This window comes from Cupressus sempervirens, chromosome 8 (assembly GCF_028749045.1).
Source record: "Cupressus sempervirens isolate cs-2001-9-10 chromosome 8, ASM2874904v1, whole genome shotgun sequence".
NCBI classification, from domain to species: domain Eukaryota; kingdom Viridiplantae; phylum Streptophyta; class Pinopsida; order Cupressales; family Cupressaceae; genus Cupressus; species Cupressus sempervirens.
The window spans coordinates 291613278-291632834 of NC_143125.1; the positions used below are offsets into that span (position 1 = coordinate 291613278).

Genomic DNA, 19557 nt, shown 5'->3' on the forward strand with positions numbered 1-19557 from the left:
AATGTAATTAATTTTGAAACATAAAAATAATAATCCTAAATAATAACTATTATAACAAGGTTGCATGGCAACGCAATAAATACCTTGATAAAATTAAAGTAATTAATGTTAAACACAAAGCATAAAGAATAATGTTAAAGAGGTACAAAAATATAGATCTAATGATAAGGATATTAAAAAAAATATTAATTTCAATTTATTAAAAAATAAAAAATAAAAATGTTTAATCATTTGTATTATAAAACATTTTATTCTTATATGAATTTATAAAATAGAAAATCTACTATAAGTATATTTAATAAGATAGTTATTAATCTAGTTATAATCTAATATTATCTAAATATAGTCTATCTTAATATATATAATCTAGTTATATATATTAGGTTATAACTAGATTAATAACTATATATAATATATAGATAGATTAATATATAACTAGATTAATATTTGTCCATCTTAAAATGGTTTATAGATAATTATTAAATAATTAAATTTGAAATGTTGAAATTAAAATATAAATCTAAGTTATTATATTAAATTTTCTCATGTTGTTTAACTAGTGATTACAATACACAATTATAATAAACCAAATTATGTTATTTTTTCTTAATAGCATATCTATAAAGTCAAATTGCACACTTAATAACAAAACAAGTTTTAGAAATTAATTTTCTAAATTGTAATTAGCTAAACAAATTACCCATATGAGCCCTTTTTTGATTTAGAGTAAAGATTTTATATTATATTTATTAAAAAACTATAAGAACTTAGATTAAAAACTAATAAATTTAATAATATAATAATTTTTTAGAAAGAAGATATTTTTATTTTATATATATATATATATTAGATTAGACACATCTATATTGTAACACACTACCTACCATAAACAAAACAATACTTGAAACAAAGAACGAACAATGATTGCAATAATTTTTTTTATTTAAATCATCTCAACACAAGTTCCAATACAAGGATTGAATCACTCTTATACAAAAAAATTCCCAATGAAAGAGAATATCGTCTAAATACATTTTCATTACAATAAGAATACATAAAGAGTTCAATACGATCTTGAAGTACAATTTCATTTCTAGACACCTATGTCCAACATAGGAACCCTAAATGTTGATTCAAGAAGTAACTTCAGTAAACATCCTTAGCTACTTGAAACTCAAAGCACCTGAAAACCACACAGAATGCAACATAACACAAATAGGGGCTCAGTACACACTAAGTTTAAAAGAAAAAACCATCTGCATACATGTTAGTACCAACATATAGATATCCAAAAGCAGATTTTTAATCCATCTAATATAGTGCAAATCTGATATTAATATGCAAGAAGTAAACAATTACTTATCAATGCAAAATTAAATTCGCACTAAGAACAACCTGTGAATGAAACATATATATTCTGAGGTGTCATCGTTATAGCACTAAGTTTCTGCATCCAAATATGGTATGCTCATAGTCATCATATAACGGTATTCTCTATTTTACTTGTCATTGACAGAATAGAGACATGCCTTTTCTCCATACTTAACCATATAGGTTTAAGTCATAGGTAAGGCCAATTATCTTTTATATGAAATTAACCCACCCAATTTATTTTAAAGTTATCACTGAATTAATTAATTGAATAGGATAAACCAAATTCAACCACCTCGATATACGTTCATCACAGCTATTCTTAAAAATACACATCAAACAGATATACTAAGAATGTACATGCGGCAAATATAAAATTAGTTTACAACATGATACTACATCCTTAAATCCATCTGTAACACATCTTATTCTGTCAAGTTCAAAGGTAAATATGGATAATTACAACAACAAAAATAAAACCTATAATATCAAGATTGCATAAATACAATTGAACTTTTCCACAGCTCAATGATACTTACAAAATCTTCATACTATACTTTTAATTCCCTGCTGACCTAACCATCTACACTTAACATCGAACTGACCAAGATAACAAATCAAAATGCACATGATATTCTTGTTATAAATGACACATCATCAAACATATATCAAAATCTGCCTCAATTCATATACTACCTTCATTTAATTAAGAACTGAAATTCATCTTAAATAATAAAAGAACTCTGTCTTAAGAATCTATTCTCAAACAGTCCAATAATGCTAATAGAACACATTATAAACATAATAGAAACTAAGTACAGCCAAATCTTAACAAGTGATCGTTAACTAAGTTATTAAGATAAACAAGAGTCTATAAAAGTAACACCTCTATTTTGACAATAAGCCACCACCCAAAATAACTACAACAACATATTAAGATGTGATGTTTAAAATCAATTTGGAATATAATTCACAATATGCAATGTGACTTTCAACATCCCTACACTCAAAAGTAATTTAGGATATAACATTCCTAATCTAAAATGTACATCCTAGCTGTTCATAAATAACTACTTTGATAATGAAACAACAAAGTTAACCAATGTTTTCGTTTATCAATACTGTCATACTCAGTTGCGGGTAACTTCTCAAAACAACAATGAGTGATGACTCAATATCCATCATAATTTACTGAACATAATAAAATATCTCTATTCACCACTGTTAAACTCGAGTTCCATATAAAAACATTATATAATACTACCCTCGATGACCCAATTCACAACATATGATCGTCATCTCACAATCATAATACAAGTATATATATATATATATATACCTATTTGTTAATGAAAACAAAATTCAAACAGGTATTGAGCAGTTTTATACTATTGAATTGATGCATCTACTTGCTTCATGTTTTATCTAGCTAATGAAATAATGACATCGCATAGTTTCCAAGTCTCAATATAGCAAGATAACTAAAACCCGACAGCATACAAATTCCAAATAGTAATTGAAACATAATGCCAACTCACACAGAGTATCGGCTGTTAGATAGCCTTTTGATGACATAATAATACTACACCAAGAAATGCTGATACAACATTCTTTATGCTTCGAACAAAATATATGACCAAATGTCAACCCTCATACCATGAAACTGTTCGAAAAAATGTCCACTTACAAATCCAAACAATGATACGATATTCAGACTAAGTTATTAGTTTTATGCAACTCAAATTTCCATATAAGTTTCTACTACTGGTGTTTTAATACCATCACCGTGGGTCAGGTTGCACTTCAAACCCAAGCCTTTATTTCAAAAATCAAGTTCGGTTACTTTCCTCCAAACTCAAACCCTTTATAAAACAATGATAGTGCCTCTAACATCAAACTAGTTATTCGATGCTACCACAAAACCCTTAAACCATGCATTTATGAATTCGTAAACACATATTGCCTACAGATTAAATCTGGGTGATACCGCATAGATACTGTTTTACCAAATAACAGAACCCCAAACATAAAACCCATATCACAGAGTAACTGTGTTCTTTTATCACAAGCCATTCATATGACAAAATGTCTATATAACACAAGAAATCGAAACACACAGTTGAGCTCAGTCATCTCGAATCTAAATATATATAATACTTTTTAAAACATCATCTAAATCCAAAAACACAATGTTTGAAAACACATATTGCTCGTTATCCAAATATGGATATATACAAAGCTCAACACCAATTGTCCAACCGTACATATACCCATACTTGGGTATCGACAAGTGTAACTTAAAACTGAACTTCCACAATTTCCTTAGAACAAAATTAACACCCAAAACAGTAAAGGGTAAAGGTTAGGAACTGCCCCCTACTTGAGATTCAGCAAACACGAAATCGTTCAACACAGAGCCTTGCTATGAAGCTTAAAACGAAAGCCCCAGAAACCAAATCCAACCAAACTTCAAAAATGCAAAGATTGAAGAACTTGCAAAACAAACTGACAGTGAGTAACATCTCGATGCTCAGCCTCATATGCATGTAAACATTTTCAACAACCTCATTCAAGATTCCAAAACCACAGCAACTAAGTTCACAAATGTAAACCAAACAGAGCAAGGTGGCCATGTTTTCGGCCTAACCTCAACAGAAAACCCACTCGCAAATGAAATGATCAACAGAAACCCTGAGTGCCATAATACCTCTTAAATTATGCTTTCAAAACCCAAATTAACAAAACTAAATAATAAGTATATTCTATCAACTGCGGTTAACAAGACCCTAATTAAATAAGTGAACTAATATCTTGAAGTAAGACCAATTTAGGGTAAATGCATTTAGATATATTTTACCCCATTCACAACATTTGCAAATATACTAAGACAAAAACCTCTAAGGAAGTGATTAATCTATTAACAATTTATAAGCATAAACCTTGTAAAGTTTAACCTCATGAACACTTGATACCCTAACATTATAAATTCTTATAATCATGCTTTCAAACCTTAAAAACTCAATTTAAATTAAGAACTTAAACGTTTAATCCTTCAAAGCAATCTGATTAATGCAACCACAAAAGTTCGGTATATCAAACCTCTTAATATAACATATTAAAATCATAAGTCATCTGTCATATCTAGATAGAGTAATGTTGATACCGAAAACACACTCAACAAAAATTTTATGTTCTGCTAAATAGAATATAACCAAGTTCTGACTGAATAATCAACGTATCAAACAGAAAGAAACTAGATCACAACTAAGTCATAAAAGTAGAATAACTAATAGAAGGAGTCAAGCATGACATATACTATATGGTTTATTTTATGCAATTAATATATTACATTACATAATATTTTTACTTAACCTATTATTTTTTTATTGTATTAGAGTAAATTATCCTATATCTTATTAAATATACTTATATTAGATTTTCTATTTTATAAATTCATATAAGAATAAAATGTTTTATAATACAAATGATTAAACTTTTTTATTTTTTATTTTTTAATAAATTGAAATTTATTTATTTTTTAATATCTTAATAATAAATATTTATTAATTTTAATTTATTAAAAAATAAAAAATAAAAATATTTAATCATTTGTATTATAAAATATTTTATTCTTATATGAATTTGTAAAATAGAAAATCTAATATAAGTATATTTAATAAGGTAGTTATTAATCTAGTTATAATCTAATATTATCTAAATATAGTCTATCTTAATATATATAATCTAGTTATATATATTAGATTATAACTAGATTAATAACTATATATAATATATAGATAGATTAATAAATAACTAGATTAATATTTGTCTATCTTAAAATGGTTTATAGATAATTATTAAATAATTAAATTTGAAATGTTGAAATTAAAATATAAATCTAAGTTATTATATTAAATTTTCTCATGTTGTTTAACTAGTGATTAAAATACACAATTTAAATCAACAAAATTATGTTATTTTTCTCATAATAGCATATCTATAAAATCAAATTGCACACTTAATAACAAAAAAAGTTTTAGAAATTAATTTTCTAAATTGTAATTGGCTAAACAAATTACCCATATGAGCCCTTTTTTGATTTAGAGTAAAGATTTTATATTATATTTATTAGAAAACTATAAGAACTTAGATTAAAAACTAATAAATTTAATAATATAATAATTTGTTAGAAAGAAGATATTTTTATTTATTTTTATATATTAGATGAGACACATCTGTACTATATGGTTTATTTTATGCAATTAATATATTACATTACATAATATTTTTACTTAATCTATTATTTTGTTATTGTATTAGAGTAAATTATCATATATCTTATTAAATATACTTATATTAGATTTTCTATTTTATAAATTCATATAAGAATAAAATGTTTTATAATACAAATGATTAAAAAAAATTATTTTTTATTTTTTAATAAATTGAAATTAATATTTTTTTTAATATCCTCATCATTAGATCTATATTTTTGTACCTCTTTAACATTATTCTTTATTCTTTGTGTTTAACATTAATTACTTTAATTTTGTCAAGGTATGAATTTGCGTTGCTATGCAACCTTGTTATGATAGTTATTATCTATGATTATTATTTTTATGTTTCAAAATTAATTACATTATAATATCATTTTAAGATTTAAAAAAAATATTATTCTCAAAATTTTACTAAGTATCTAACTGGTGATTATGCATAATTGAAATACTTAATACATAATTAATATTAAAATAATATAATAAAAATGAGCAAAAAAATTTGTAAAATATTTATAATTTTTTAGTTAAAATTGAAAAATATAATATTCAAATTTTTACCATATATTTAATTTTTTTTTAAAGACAGTAAAATTTATGTAAGATTTAAGAATTTAAGTTGAAAATTTTATTTAAAACTTATTTTAATATTTCTTTTACTTAACCTAATTTTTAAAAAAAAATATTAATCTGCATTTTATGATTATAGAATAATATTTTATATTTCTACATTTTAAATAAAATATAAAAAATTGTTTAAAACCAAAATTTATTAAAATATTATTAAAAAAAAGCAAGTCATTCTCATTAAAATTTAGTTAAATATGTGAAAGAGAAAAACTAAGTGTTTGAGGGCCAGTAAGAAGAAAAGGTTGGTAAGAAAAAGTAGTTGTGAAATTATATGAGAAAGTAAAACTTTAATTGTACGGGCTATTGACTGCAACCGCTTCCATGCACAGAGTTGCAAAGTACATTCAGACATGCAAAGTACATTTCACGTGCACTGCAATCTAGTTGTAGACGGAGTTAACGGCACTGGCTATTAGTCGGGTGCATTTTTGTGGCTATTTAACGAGTGCCCTCTGAATCCATTGGTGAGGTCTATTTTGGCTTAAGAGGCCTCCAACAAAAGTGTGTCCCCAGATCCAACCAAAAGAACTTTTGAAAGATCAAACCCTTGAAGCTCCAAAAAATTCTTCAAATCAAGAACAAGCAACCACATATCTGAGCTTTGATACCATGAAAGAATTGATTAACATTAATTCTACACAACCCAAGAAGAACCTGTTAGCCAATAACCTGTCACAAGAGAAGAATAATGAAGACAAAAGAAAAGTTGCTCTCAAATGTAAAAAATGCATAAGAGATAATGAGAAAAGTACAAGGCTCGACCTTATAAAGGTGAGATAGAAACCCTAAACGAAAAAGCTAGGTTGTGCATTATTAACTACTAATTAATTAATAATGTACCTAAATGAAGCTTAAGTAACTAGAGTAAAAGAAACTTAATTAATTAAATCAATATGATTTAATTAATAAGTATAAATGAAAAAATACTCTAATAGTGTCCATATTTTCTACATAATTGATAATTGACCCAAATATTGTAATCCCAATTTATAGTATTTCCTTGAACTTTAGGTGTCCAACTATGTTTTGCATTAGATTTGCAATCTTGTGCCTTGTGACCATACTTCTGACATGTGTAACATTAACCTTCAAATCTAGATGTAGGTTGTGTCCTATTAGTCTCTGATATACATTCATGTTCTTAATGTCCATGTTTGTTGCAATTGTGACAATTACCATTGAATTTAAGCTTTGAATTCAACTTACCAATTTTTATCCTATACATATTTTATATATGACCTAATTTCCGATATTGATGGCATGTAGGCTTTTTGTTCTTCAATTTTGCATTCTTTTGTTCTGCATGCTTTGATGAATCTCCTTTTTTGGTAGATGATATGAACTCAGTATAACCTAATCCAACAGTTTCATGAGGTCTTCTTTGTTCTCTTATATGATCTGCAATTATAGGTGTAAGCACCTCTGTGATTGACTCCTTGATCATAAACATGCACTTACAACTTGGAAAAATTGTTTACCTAAGAGTTTGTGTCATTCCAAACAAAAATACAAAACTTTTGTTACTCAACTCATATAGTTTTTGGTACTCAACTCTGCTTGTTCTTTTTTTTGTCCCTCATCATGAACTTGACCCAGTCATAACTAAATCTTCCTTTTGAATTTCTTGGAGCAAGTTGCCTCGTGAATTACTTAGAAACCACTGAAATGCTTGGTGATGCTTATGTGCATTCAACAACTATAACTGCCTCGTCACATACTAAAATTATTCACTTCTTCTTTTCATAGCTCATTGTATATAATGGCTTGGACATAGTGATGACTAACCAACATTTCCTAGTAAATGGCTATGTGCTTTTTACTAGGTGACAATACTATGATTTTCTTTATCGTCAATAGTTATGTCATTCTCATTCCCCCATCATTCTCGAGGAATGTCAGAACATATGCTTGACCTCCAACACGTTCCAATTTCACACCTAACATATTGTACAAGAAACATATTTTTATTGATAATAATTGTGTGCCTATGTAGGGGTCAGTCTGATTTTGGATCACCAAGTCATGGCCTATTTGTACCTACATTATCTCATACTTGTGAGACAATTAACAAGGGACCATGGCTTTTTGTTATCTCATTGAACTATTTGGCTTTCTAAGATCCCTTTTCTACAAAAAATAAAAATAATTTCACAAAGATCTAGAGAAAACTCAACAATAATCACACTCTTAAAATATATTGTAATAAAAAATTGTAATATTAAAACCTTCATAAGATAGAGTTCCCTTATGATTTAAAAAAATAAAACAAAATATCCACCATTAGATCTATGACCTAATGATAAATGGTCAAGATTCATAAGGATAAATTATACACAAGCTTTGGCTTTAATCGTGGTGCAAAAAAAATCCATGGTGGGCATGTTGTTAGAGTTAATGTTCTAACAATAGTAAATAAATCATAACTAGTTGTTGCACATGTTGAAACCTGTGTTTAATTTGTTGGCAACATAAGTTCACTTATGGTGTATGAGTCATAGAGTTTTTATTTGAAACAATAGCTAGTTGTTGATGTATTTGAATTAGGTGTCAATAAGTTCTAGTTAGTTGTCAAGTTCATGTGTGTGTTATCAATTATGAAGTAGCTTTTTGTCAATATTATTAGCATCCATTTAGGAATGTTGGTGGGTCAATCTATTGAATAAAAATGCATCTATTGTTCAATAATAACAAGCACAAAGTTTAAGCTTAGTTTTTTGTTTCTATTGTTCTATTTTTCTAATATGGTATTAGAGTCACCTTCCTATTAAATTGTGCATGTTAGGGAGAAATATATCAAGGAAATGAGGCCTAGAAAAAAACCACCAGATCTTAATGGTTAGGATGATTTTGTTGAAGATGAAGAACTTATAGTAGATAGGTTTACTAAGATGGGTTTTGAAAGACCTTTAAGATGACCGCTCTACAAAAAATAATTTGAAACATCTAAACACTTTCTTTATGGTTGTCCTTTTGCTAAGAACTGTTGGTATAAGTTATGTAAGAAATTAAATTGGCAAATTTCACTCCCTAACAATCTTTTATATTTTTTAAGAAGTTGGTCAAAACATTGTAGTCATAAGGTCTATAGTAATCTGCAGAAAATATCCCCTTCTATACTTTTATGGAAAGAAAGGAATATAAGAATTTTTTGTAATGAAAGGATGTATCTAACATCATTTAAAATAAATTGGAGGCATTTATTATTGAGGTATCTAACAATACTCTTAGAAATTCTTATAAAAAGGAAGGACTGGTATTTTAATAATAGAATGCAAAAATGTGTGAAAAATGGTTTAACCTAATCAATCCACCAATGACTTACACTAAAACCAATAAGATAGCTAGAAAAGAATGTAAAAAGGAACCTCCTCCACTAGGGTCAAACTTTAATTTTGATAGGACTTTAAGGGTTAATCTAGGTTCAACAGGTTTAGGATATATTATATGTTTAGATAATGGAGTATGCCTAACTAAACATGGCAAACCCTTGGGAGTAATGCCTAATAACTTAATAGAATTAGAGGCCTTAATAGAAAGTTTAATTTTAAGTCAAGAGATAGGAATTACAAAATTAGTTATTGAAGATGATTCACAAATTATCCTAAATGTGTTAAGAAAAAGAGAAATCCCAAATTGGATTCTTAATTCTATACTTGAATATGCTCTAGCCATAATTGATAAATTTGAAGAAACTATCATAAGACATATTTCTAGGGAAGCTAATAGAGAAGTAAGTAATTCTTCTAATAAAGGAGTAGATGGAAAAGAGATTCTTATAATACAAGCTAATATGATAAGCATGAGTTACGGATTTACTCTTATCATGTCCCAAGAGAGATTTTGGTTAGAACTTTTACTTGTTTATTTTGGACAAAATATCTTAGGAATAAAAAAAACTTATATACTCATATCACATTCTTAGATATTAGTATATTAAATTCGATTTTTATATCTAATTAATACCCCACAATAGGAATTTTGCATCCTTTAAAAATTCTCATTCATAAAAAGATATCTAATAAGTTAACCACAATATACTCTAAGTAGACTGTCTCACCTAAATATATCATTTTATAAAATAGAAAATTGATGTCAAAGACATAGTCTCTATCTTATATTTAAGAGGTGCCCCTAACTAATTTCAAACACATAAAGATACACATTGCCGATATGAGAAAACAAGATTAGACATAGGATGGTATTTATTAATTATAAAATAACAGAGGATTTAATCCAAATTCTTCTTAACCAAAAATGTAATGAATTTTCAAAATTATTGCATGCATATGAATATAATTCTTGTTTAAAGTCTACTAATATACTAGTATTATTATTCCTTAGGAAACATTTGAAAGTTTTCAGCTTGCACGGGATAAGTTATTATTATTAAATGAATTGAAAAGATCATATTTTATATCAACATACTATATCATAGTTTTTTCATTTTGACATATCAAGATATCATTCAAGCCTCATTATTATTCTCAATTGTTTCCCTCATGTTTCTCCCTTTATTTAATTCTAGAGATCTCAAATTTAAGTCATGTGATTCATTATCAAGTCGAGAAGGTTTTTCCATCAATTCCCAACAAAGTTAGCTTGTTAATTAAGGACTTGTTTTATTAGATATTATGGAGTAGTTTTTCCATCCCTTATTCATAATTGAGTTATAACTCATTTGTATTCCCTCGCCTCTACAATGTATCCTTCATCATGGTTGTTTTGCATACATGTCCTAATTATACACAATCCTAGACTATTAAGCTAGATCTTGTATGATTCTATGACATTATCAATGCCTAACATTTATTAACCTTCTTTTTAGTTTTTCAATATTATCTACATTTTAGGAATTCTATTTAATATGCTCTAAGTCTATTTTCATTTTTCCCTAAACCCATCCCTCTATGCTTGTGTCTAGTTGTTTCAACTTTGTCTATCCGTGTATTCTGTAAGCTAACTTGTAACTGTCAAGTTGGATCATGGACATTGTTGTTGCTCCTTTTCATCAACACAGAAAATAGAACCATGGCCTTTCTAGGTTTGGTGAAACCATAAATATAGGGAATAATTCTTCAAGTCCCAAATGATATGGTTTGGTTTGTAGTAGGAAGAGTGTTAGAGGGAAAAATTGACTATAGAAACTCTTGGAGGATAAACAATGAGATTATTGGTTGCTTTATATCTATTTTTTCTCAGGGATGGAATTCCTCATTGGGGCACGATAAAGCTTTGTGAATTTATCTTTGACCCGATCTAGATGAAAGGCCTTCACCAAGTAGTTTTTAACATCAATCATAGGATGGAAATTCCATTTGCAAAGGAGACTATGGATTGGCATATAAATAAGCTCAAATGGGGAAAAAATCATAAATGTTCAATTTGAACAATCAGAGATCAAGCATGGCCTAAAATGGAAGCCAACATTCACTTCCTCCTCTGTTGGTGCAATATAGCTAAAGGAAGAAACAAGCAATGGCGCCTTTCAATATTCAAGAAAGAAAAATTGACCCACCTCCAATATCTAATGAAGAGGGTCATAATTCATTTAGTTTCATTCTCCCAAGATTGAAAAAGTCTAGTAATCCAAAGAAGGTTAAGGAAGCCACAAAAAATGTCCTTAAATCCATGGTGGATGGTAAAGAAATTGATGAAGAAATTCTTGTTTGTCGACGTCCATATATGCGAAGGATTTTTAAAAATATGCTATTTTATTATTAGTTTGTAGAGTTAGATTTTTAATAAGTCTTTTTTAGTTTATCATGGTTTGAATCTTATTTTTTGGAGTATATCAATAAATGATCTATAGATTGGATCTTTTAAATTTGTGCTATATAATCAGTAAGATTGAGAAGGGTGTCTAATATAAGACCATATGAGAATATCTTCATGAATAAGGTATAATTTAATCAATAGTGTTCCAGTTTTAAATAAGTCTAGTCATTCGCAAGCTTTCTCTTTTTGGGAACAATGTTTCAAAATTGTATATTTAAAAGTAAGCTTTAATATCAATCTATGAGTTTTGTATAGTGTTCATAGATTGGATTTGATACTCTGATCAAGATATATATAAATACAAGACATATTTATATAATTAATATGAGTATAAGCCCTCATATTATATTAAATCTAGTATTTTTAATATTTGAATTGAAATGTTCAATGTATGGATCATCTATTTTTAGGCTTTTATCATGAATACTTATAGCCTAAATATTTAAAAGTACACAAACTAATTTATAAAATAGGTAACTAATTCTCAATTTCAAGATAGATCAAATTCCTAAACTAATAGAATTAGGTTAAATCCTTTGATCAAATTCAATTTTAGTAAGATGATTCTAAAATCATTTCAAAATCCATTTCAATAGCAATTTATATTTTGATTACATTTTCTTAAAAATAGGAATGCTAACAAAGAATTATGTAATACCTAATTATGTGGTTGCTTGTTCTTGATTTGAAGATTTTTTTGGAGCTTCAAGGGTTTGATCTTTCAAAAGTTCTTTTGGTTGAATCTGGGGATACACTTTTTTTGGAGGCCTCTTGAACCAAAATAGACCTCGCCAATGGATTCAGAGGATCGATTCGGAGAATTTTGATATAAAATTTGTCCTATTTTGGTTACTGAAGCAATCTGTAAAAAAACTCAATCATTGACATGCAATCAGAGGTAAATTTCTTAGAAAACGTGCAAACATTTTTTATCATTTAAAAAAAATTGCACAATTTTTTATTTTTTTTCAACATTTTTTTTTCAAAAAAAACAGTTGAAATGCATATCTTATACAACTTTTTTAAAAGTTGTTAATGCGTTTTAAAAAAATAAAAAATTAAATCAACTTTGAAAAAGTTGATCTGACGCTAGTACCTTGTGTCAGAGGGTACGCTGACGCTTGTCCTCCTGCGTCATAAGCCTACGCATGCACAGTGCAGTATGCTTGCGTGCATAGTGCGTCAGAAGGTATGTTGCGGGTATGTGGCAGTTTTTAACCAAAAAAAAGGGTTATAAATGCATCCGTTCTACAGTACAAATAAGTTGCACGGGCACCATAATTTCAAACTTGCTAGATGGAGACGGAGATAGTAACGGCATTGGTTGATTAGCCGATGCATTTTCGTGGCTATTTAGCCAGTGCCGAAAATTAGTAAGGGTATCAGCTAGGAGTATGTTGCGGAAAAGGTGTGGATTAGGAGGTTAGTAGTTTAGATAGGATATTTATTAGTTATAAATTGCATATTAGTAATGTTGAATAGATCTAGATGTAAGTTAGTGATTAGATGGTAGATAGTGTTAATAGGTAGTCAATGATTAATAGTTATAATTTTTAATTCTTATAAATAATATAGTTAGTGCTAAAATAAGGTTGTTAGTTAATGTTTACGATGAGTAGTAAGTGGTAATGTATAGTAAATATATTCAATGGAGTTATTAGTCATATATGAAATTAGATTAGAATTATGTTCTTAGGTTTATAATTTGGATCGTGGAAATTGACATGACAAGTAGATTGATAGAAATTTTTTATGTGTTAATAAGTGACTATTAAGAAAAATGCTTAGAGATTATTAAGGAGTAGTTATTAGGAGTTAGTAAGTGGGTTGATAGGTGAGCATATAAATAAATTAGTAGATTAGAAATCATTGAAAGTTGTAAGTTAGTAGCACGTATAAGGTTAGTAGATGGTAGGAAACATTTAATAGTTAAGTAAGATAACATTTAATTAATAAGAAAATTAACTACTGTATGGAAGTTAGTGTATTGTTAAATTATAACATGGGTTTAGGGTGAGATGGCTTAACTGTTAGTTGTTATTACTCTACTATCACCATGGGTGTTAAGTATAATTGTGAGAGTATTGTGGTTAGTATACGTGTTAGATATTTTCAATGTAATATATTGTATACATTAATATTAGTTACTAATTTAGGCAATACTCAAATGGGAAATGACTGACAATGTTATATGTGTGTGTGTGTAAAGAGGCAAAACAAGTATGTACAACATAATCATTTAAGTAAGTTGCACTCCAAGTATGAATAATGAAATGGAAATGTAGTAGTTATATGATGCGACCTAATATGTAAAATGATATAGATATGTGGTATAAAATTAAGCAAAATTAAATAGAATTGAAGCAAATATGGATTCAACTCGTGAACCTACGTTAACTAATGACTGTGTGTGCCATCTTTATAAATGCATTATGATAGATCCCATCTAATTATTTATGTTGTAACATTAGAGTATCAAATGGAACAAATCATCTGAGAATGACACCAAACTAGAATAAGATATTCAATCAAACTACAGGCACACAAAACATGATTATTTCACCCATGATACCTGAGACCTAGCTGGAAACGTTAATGCAAACTGAAAATTGTTAACTATATTACCCTATGATAAACCAACCAATTAAAGGGTTCACTTTCAATTAAGGGACTGAAGTATGTATCACCCTTATGAACATAACCAATACTTGAATACCCTGAGTGGATGACACTTGAATACATAACTATTCAATAACTTAGTTGCATCAAGTAAGAGTCAATATGTGATTCCTTAAGTTAGCTTTGAAAAAAAAATATTGTAGTTGTATTTTGCCCTAGATTTTTAGCATGACATTTTTCTTTTTATGACTAAATCTCTTCAACTAAGAGCCAAGGACTAAGAGGTATCCATTTTGACATATTCATCAGGGGCACAATCCTGACGTCATCCCCTTTTGATGTCGGAACCTTACACTCAACAAGACATGATTTCTGGTAAGCTCTTAAGAACCTTTCAACTTCACCAATAGACTAAGAATTTATTGACAGACATTACAATATATTTGTTTGTAATATTTTTATATTATTCATATTTAATATAGGAGTCAACACATCCTCTATATGAAGTATGATGCATAGCCTGTGGCTACAGAGCAACTTATATGCACTCGTAGCCAATGTTAGATAATAGAAGTCTTTCGTAGCCAATTTAAATAATAGAAGTCTTCCATAGCCAATGTTAAATAGTAGAAGTCTTTCATAAGGTGCATTGAATCAAGGTACATATAAGTTGCACCTTGGATAGCGCCCCTATAACCAATGTTAAATAATAGAAGTCTTAGGTAGCCAATGTTAAATAAGAGAAGTCTTCTATAGACAATGTTAAATAGTAGAAATCTTTCATAAGGTACATTGAATTTAAGTCTCGATTGGCTGCTTGCACTGGCATTATCAAATTGACCAAGTCTTCAAGTTCTCCGACTGCTCGAGGAATGGCAAGCGACATAGATAGAGGCGGCCACAATGAGTCTTCAAGCCATTGTGTTAAATATAAAAAAATGGATTGCAGCAGGCAAAAGACACGACATGCACTACTTTGGATGCTCATGTGGGTAGGCCTAGTACTGGCTTTGACAGTAACCAGCTCATTGCCCATTTACAAAACCTCACTTTCTTCATGCGTCTGCCTTACCTGCCCATGATGCCCTGAGTATAATGTTTTCTGTTGTGAAAGGCCGTATGCTGCTCGACAATGGCGATGAAGATGTTTTTGAGAAGAGAGATGTGGAATCCCTACTCGCTTTCAAAGATGGCATTACTGCAGACCCAATGCACTGCCTTTCCAACTGGACTTCCACCAATTCGGGAAATGTGTGCTCGTGGAATGGCGTTTGGTGCAGAAAGAATACCAAGCGAGTTGTGGCCATCATTCTGCCTCAATTGGGATTGGAAGGTACTATTTCACCCTTCATAGGAAACCTTTCTTTACTAGGAGTTCTCAATCTTTCTGATAATTCGTTGAGGGGAAGCATTCCACCTCAGATTGGCCAATTGAAGGCGTTGAGACTACTAGACCTAAAATCAAATTGGCTGGTGGGTTCCATCCCCACATCTCTTGCCAATTGCACGCACATCCAGTGGATCAGACTTTCAGTCAACAATTTGACAGGGAGCATACCAAAAGAATTCGGTGGCCTGGGCAACTTACAGCATCTCCGCTTGTCCTTCAATCATCTAAGCGGGAGCATTCCAAATGCTCTAGGGAAGTGCACGTCTCTACTTGATTTGGTCCTCGGCTATAACACTCTCACAGGTACCATCCCTCCTCTCAGTAATTGCTCTGCCTTATCCGTCATTGTTATTTCAAACAATTTCTTGACTGGTGGCATTCCTCCTCTCAGTAATTTTTCTGCTTTATCCATCATTGATATTTCAAACAATAACTTGACTGGCGGCATCCCTCCTCTCAATAATTGTCCCGCTTTATCCAGCATTGATATTTCAAACAATAACTTGACTGGCGGCATCCCTCCTCTCAGTAATTGTCCTGCTTTATCCAGCATTGATATTTCAAACAATTTCCTGACCGGTGGCATCCCTCCTCTCAGTAATTGCTCTGCTTTATCGAGCATTAATATCCCACACAATTTCTTGACTGGTGGCATCCCGTCTGAACTGGGGATGTTGAAGAAATTGCAATTGCTTGGCCTGCAATCAAACAGGTTGGGGTCTCGAATCCCAGCAGCTTTGGGTAATTGTTCATCACTTGAGGTGTTGTTTCTGGAGGATAACTCATTGATAGGCAATATTCCAGCCGAACTAGGGAAATTGAAACAGCTTGGACAATTGTCGCTGTATGGCCCAGGCAACCTTTCAGGTTCCATCCCTCCAGAGATTGGAAACTGTAGCAATCTTGTGTGGCTTGATGTTGGAACGAACCACAGAATTAGCTGACCCCTACCTCAGAGTATATCCCTGCTACACCTCTCCACTCTTTCCTTAATCACTAACAATTTTTCAGGGACAATCCCACAACTCATTTTTAATCTCACCCACCTAACTTACTTAAATTTAGGTCTAAACAAATACGTGGGAGCCATTTCCGATGGCATTGGAAATCTAAGAGAGTTAACTTATCTAAATCTGGGCACAAATAGTCTAACAGGCGCCATACCCCAAGTAATAAGTCGACTGACCAAGCTTGAATACCTTCACTTGGACACTAATCAATTGACAGGGCTAGTTCCAGAGGGTATAGAAAGCCTCCAAGAATAAAAAACTTTGACTTTGCATTTCAACAATCTGACGGGCATGATACCCGAGTCCATTGGAGAGCTCAAATCTTTAGCAAACCTGTTTCTTCATTTCAACAACTTCACTGGTTCTGTGCCTCAAAGTATCGGCAAGCTCAAGAATCTTACCAGGCTGCTGCTCCAGAGCAATAACATTTCTGGGACTATTCCTGAATCTATCAGTGCTTTGGTATCGTTGGAGGAGTTAGATATGTCGGATAACAGCTTGTATGGGGAAATTCCAGAGGGTATAACTAGCTGCACTGCTCTCAAGCGCTTAAGTTTGCTACAGAATAAGCTGAGTGGAGAGATTCCATACTCCATTGGTAGCTGCAACTTAATGACAGAATTGATACTATCCAACAACAATTTGTCGGGAAGAATTCCTCCCAATTAGCAACTGCACATCTTTAAGGAGGCTAAAGTTGTCGCAGAATTCATTTCACGGAAATCTGTATCTGAACTTTTCTTCTTCTTTACAAGTTTTGTCTGCACACTCCAATATTTTCTCCGGGACTCTGCCTGCATCATTGGCCAACTCCATGGTCGATCTTCAGCTGTTGGATTTCAGAAGCAATCATTTCGGAGGTGAGCTTCCTTTGTATCTGACGATTTTTCAGAAATTGAGAGTCTTGAGCCTGGGGTATAATGAGCTTCATGGTCCTCTTCCTCCGTCCATGGCAAACCTCACGAATCTGCAGGTGCTAGATTTATCGAACAACAAGTTTGATGGAGGAATACCCACTAATCTTGGCAGTCTCCGGGGATTCGGAAAGCTGGGAGACCCAAAACTGAGTGGAAACACACTGTATGAGGACTTACCCATTGTAATGAAAGGAACAGAGTACAAGGTGGAATATGTGCTGACATCAAATACCATACTTGATTTGTCATGTAACAATCTCAGCGGCAAGATTCCAGAAAGCGTGGGGAATATGAGCAGCCTGAGATTGCTGAATCTGTCTGGAAACCATTTGGAAGGTGAGATTCCTGGTTCCCTTGGGCGGATATCAACTCTGGAGCAGTTAGATTTGTCTGAAAACAAGCTGGAGGGAAGAATTCCGGAGGATCTATCTCTATTGACGAAGCTGGCCTCGTTGGATCTATCTTCCAACAGGCTTTGTGGACGGATACCGAGAGGAACGCAGCTACAGTCATTCAACGCCACTTCATTCGAGAAGAACCTTCCGTGCTTGTGCAGGGAACCTCTAGAGGGTTGCAGCCCTAAGAATAAAACTCCTCCTCTACTCCCATCGACAGAGGGTGCAGGCAAATCAATATGGGATATAATAGATGAAAGAGTCTCCATGATTGCTGTGGGGATGGGCTTCGGGATCGCGTTTGGTGGAACAATATCAGGGATTGTATGGTGGAACAATATCAGACTTTGGTATAGCATGAGGTCCCTCAAAATCAGAGCTTTGTATGGAGTTGTGGATTCTAAAACATGTAGCTGGAGTTTGGAGTACCGCCCTCGTTTTACATTTCACTCATCCACGTCCACATCTGCCGTCACTGCCTAGATGCTGTTCTGTCTATTCTTCAGTTTCCATGTAGCCTACTTGTTGACAAGATTTATCAGTTTCCTTATTTCTTTGTTAGGTGATATACTAAACAATTAAAGATAAAAGGGTACACATAATTCTTCAGTTTCCATGTAGCATAGCAAGCACATAATTATCTTTCCAAGCTTAGAAGTGCTCTACATACACTATATTGTGTGTGCTTACTGATATATTCCTTTTTTTTAACATATTAAGGGTGCAATGGGTGCGTTGAAGTGTATTAGAATTTTATACATTAAAAATGGAAGTCATTTGTGGTTTTATTTGGCTGTGAAAATTTTATTGTTGTCTGTTAGGTGGCACCATTGCAATCATAGATACATCTGTACGGAGAAATTTACAGTGTGTTTATAAAAATAGATAATAAGTTGTTGATATACAATTTATTTATAAAAATAGATAATAAGTTATAGATAGTTGTGTTTTTTACAATATTCACATTTGTTTTTGTTTATTTATTTTGCGTTGTCTAGAGGAGTGGTGGGTTTAGACATGTTGAACCAATAAAAGGCCTATTACAAGATTTGTATTGGGTGGAATGTACAATTGGTTTCTAGGTCCATGTTGGTATTTGGTCTTCAACAATTATGTTGAGTCGTTTGTGTAGAGGGAATGCTAAATATGTGCCTTCTAGGCCCCATTTTTGTACAA

The 19557-nt window shown here is 31.0% G+C and overlaps 1 pseudogene; it reads left to right on the forward strand.

Annotated features, from left to right (window-relative positions):
- Positions 1 to 15541: 15541 nt before the first annotated feature.
- Positions 15542 to 18893, forward strand: LOC149542570 (uncharacterized; annotated as a pseudogene).
- The last annotated feature ends 664 nt before the right edge of the window (positions 18894 to 19557 follow it).